General features: G+C 42.9%; 1 pseudogene; it reads left to right on the forward strand.

The window, feature by feature from the left end:
* The window catches only part of LOC109118618, a 5,688-nt pseudogene extending 4,396 nt beyond the window's left edge, over nt 1-1,292 (forward strand).
* Nucleotides 1,293-4,125: the final 2,833 nt, after the last annotated feature.

A 4,125-nucleotide genomic window follows, 5' to 3' on the forward strand; every position in this document is an offset into this window, starting at 1 on the left:
GAGCCAGGGATTGGCTCAGTGGTTCTACCACCTGCCTTACAAGCAAAGGGGCCCGAGTTCAATCCCTGGTACAAAACAGCAACAACAAAAAACAAAGGAGGAGAAGGAGGGAGAAGAGGAAGAAGAGGGGGTGGGAGAAGAGGAGAGGAGGAAGAAAAACAGGAAAGGAAGGCAGGGAGAGAGAAAGGGAGCAAGAAAGAGAAATCAGAATGTCTTGGGCACAGTGAGCCAGTGAGATGGCCCAAGATGAGGTTGAAGAGCTCTGCAGAGTTTGGGCCATGCAGAACTCACTCACAAATATTTGGATTCACCTTCTAAATGATGGCAGGAGGACATTAAAGGTTATTAACTTGGAGAAAACCATGGCTGCCTCATGGAGCAGAGATTGGAGGGGGCCAACAGAGAAGGGTTATAAACACTTAGATATAAACACTTAGAAGGTTTCTACAGTGGTCCAGGTGGAAAATGATGGTGTGTGGCCCAGTGTGTGGGCAGAGGAGACAGGAAGATGGGAATAGATTCGATATTCTGTGGTGGAACTAGGAGGGTAGGGTTGGAGGCATCTAGGATGTGCCCAGATTTCTGGCTGGAACAACTGAGTGGTGATGTTATTTAATGGGCTAGGGTAGACTACAGTACTAAAGAGGTGAAATCAAAAGTTTGGTTTGGGGAGTTCTCGATGCTTCTCTGAGTCCCTGCTTCTGCCGCCACCCTCCCTCGGCCCATGACTGGCCCCCAGCCACTGCCCAGGGCCATGTCTGAGCTGCTGGGAGCCCAGGACCATCCAGATGCAGCAGAACGGAGCACACGTGGACTCAGAGGGCCAGGACAGCACGGACCCTGTTGCTGCAGCAGATTAATAAGGAACTTAGGGATCTGGCCCGTGACCCTCCCACACAGTGCTCTGCAGGCCCAGGTGGGGATGACGTGTTCCATCGGCACACCACAATTAGGGGACCCAGTGACAGCCCATATCAGGGTGGTGTATTCTTTTTGACAACTCATTTTCCTACAGACCACCCCTTGACACCACCTAAGGGTGCATTTACAACAAGAATTTATCATCCAAATAAAACGGTAATGGCAGCATTTGTCTCGATATTCTAAAAATCACAGTGGTCTCCTTCTTTAACTATTCTAAAATTCTTTTATCCATTTGCTCACTGCTATGTGATCTAAACCCAGATGAGCCCCTAGTGCCAGAGATTGCACAGGTCTATAAAGCAGTCAGAGACAAGTACAACAGGAGAGCTGGAGAACGGACTCAGAAGTATTACACTGTGCTGCCTTAAAGGTAGAATAATCTATATTATCGCTGGAATCAACTTTAAATTACTCTTCCTTTTTTGATTTTCTTATCCAGCTGCTCCCCTATCAGACCTCATCTTTCCTAATTTTATTTTTTGTTTACCTCCCTCCATTCGTGCCCACGCTCATCTGAGAAGACTTGAGCCCTTCCAGCTTTGGACAATAACTGCTTTTAGAAACTGTAGAGTGGTTTACAAGAGAACAGTTGCCCAAGATTCAGAATTTTATTTTGGAAAAGGGAGCATGTGTATTATGTGGCCAGTGTTTTCACTCTAACTTGGTTATGAGACTTAAACTGTTCCTCACAGCTCTAACTGCTACAGAAGCCAGCAGAGGTGGGAAGATGGATGCTCGGTTGTCATGGCAAGGAAGCAGCATTATTCTAGCAGCATCCGTTCTTGTTAAGCCTTCGCTGTGAGAGATCTGAGGTTACGTGATGTACCTTATGCTCATAACTGAAGTGGCTGGAGAATTGGTATTGAATTTATAGCATCGGCAGAACAGAAAATGAGATGTATTTTATGCATGTCAATAAAGGAATGATGACCTGTTCTTGTTCTACAGAGGATGGAAATTGGAACTCAAATACACTTTGTATTTCAAAATAGGGTCTCAAAACTTTTCATTTAAATTGTTAGGAGGCTTGGAGCTATTAGTTAATCTATCTTCCGATGCACTGTTTAATATAGCACTGAGTAAATGATGCAAGTTGTCAATGGATGAGCTATCCACCAATAGCTCTGCTAGTAATTGATTTATTTTTCTTCAACAAAGTTGCATAAACCAAAAAAAAAAAAAAAAGTTTGGTTTTGGGCCAGGGATTCAGGGATTTAGCTCAGTGTTTCCACCACCTGTCTCCCAGGCACAAGGTCCCGAGTTTGATCCCTGGTACCAAAAAAGAAAAAAAAAAAGAAAAAGAAAAAAATTGGTTTTGACGTTGGCACTCAGAAGGGGTGGTTTCAGATGTGTTATACCTGGTAGTCACAATCTGTAGTTGCATTTGAAGCCACATGAATTGGAGTGATTAAACAAGGAGAGAAGACAGAGTGCCTAGGACCAAACCCTGAGCGAGTCCAAGATTTCAAGATAAGGTGGTGAAGTAACTAAAGAGATGGGGTGAAGAACCCAAACAAAAAGTAAGAATGCGCCAAGGAGGGCTGTGAGTCACGAAGGAGGCCATGTTTACCATGCGAAATGTTGCCAAGAAGCCAAGCAAAATAAAGATTTTTTAAAAAAGTGAAATAGGTTTGGCACCATGGCCAGGACTCTGCGTCTTGATGTCTGGCGGATCCACTTATCTGCTGAGTGTTTTCCCTTTTCCCTTTCACAGCGCATTTGTGCCAGGGAGGCCACTGTCAGGGGGAAGCTGGGTGATGAACAGGTGGCCCGGGTACTGGTGTTCGTCACTGCAGGCACAGGAGGGTCTGCTTTTGTTTGTTTTCCTGAAGGAGGAGGAAGGAAAAAGATAGGATCTGAGCACCACAGAAAGCAAAAACAAGAGAAGAGAGGCCAGAAAAAGAGGGACGAGGGACAGGGCACAGAATGTTCCGTGTGTCCCATCCAGCCTTGGGGAGGTCATGTCAGCTGACCTTGTGGGAAGCACCTTAAAAATACATGAAGAGTTGCGTACCCCAAGGTCTGGGTTAAGAGATTTGCTCTCTTTCTGATTATTGGTTTTATTCCCCTTCATCGCCTCTAGGCCAGTGTGTAATTACGAATATATTTACTACAATACTTTACTTGACTTTTATGTCCACATTGGACGTAACTTCTGTTCAGGAAGCAGGGGGCATAGTAATCCCCTGGTGATCAGTGTCCACTGCAAAGACTGGAACCTCAGGAGAGTTCAAGATACAGTTGTGGAATTAAGCAGTGATCATACCACATACAGGGACAGAAGATTTCAGCCATCGGTTTGTAGGCATAAAAAAAAAAATCCAGTGAACTAAAAGTCAGTGGTCTTCTATGTGTTTCCACATCTGCTAATTTTCTAATTGTTTACACTATTATGCTCTACTTGAATAAACATGTGGTAGCCAGCCCTATAAATTTAAGAACTAGCATGTGAACAATACAGGAAATTGAGAAAATTTTATGTGTTAATTTGCTTTTTCAGAGATTTTAGAAAAGCTGACCTTAACTATTTTCACTATAAAGACCTTAATACTTACAGAGAATTTTGTATTGATGTTTGGAGACTGAATGGTTAGTTTTTGCTGACATTTTCTTGAAAGCCCAGGAGTAATGTTCTAGCACCATGGGAAGTCTACTGCTAGTGTGTTTCCTACAACACTGGCCAAACTGTGGCTCTTCCAAATGGGACACATAGGGAAAAAGAACTTCTCGTGCCTCTGAGGCCATGGAAAGCTTCTCTTAGAGAAATCAGAGAATCGTACAATTTCAGACTTAAGAGTCTTTAGGCCAATTCCATTAACTGTACAGTTTGGAAAATAGGGACTAAGAGTGAACTGTAAACTTGTACTACCAGTTGTTACAACGTGTAATTATCTCCAGCGTCTGACTTCAAACCGAGATCTAAATCGTGGGTATGAGTGCGACAATTTGTATAAATATTAAATTCATACTTATAAGCAATACCAGTGTGCATAATATAAAACAGCCTATATTTATAGTTCTGGTGATTTACCCTAAATGAGAAACCACCGCCAAACGTATTTATTTCATAAGTTTGGAATTTTTATATTAGGTTTTCTCCAAAGTGAGGCACCATTAAACTACTCTGATGAAATCCCCATGTTAGCACTGGTGAATGTGTCACTTTCTCCTCTTACACTCTTTTTTTTTTTTTTTTTTTTT

This window comes from Fukomys damarensis, unplaced genomic scaffold (genome assembly GCF_012274545.1).
Source record: "Fukomys damarensis isolate Sample0158 unplaced genomic scaffold, DMR_v1.0_HiC HiC_scaffold_11, whole genome shotgun sequence".
Taxonomy (NCBI): Eukaryota; Metazoa; Chordata; class Mammalia; order Rodentia; family Bathyergidae; genus Fukomys; species Fukomys damarensis.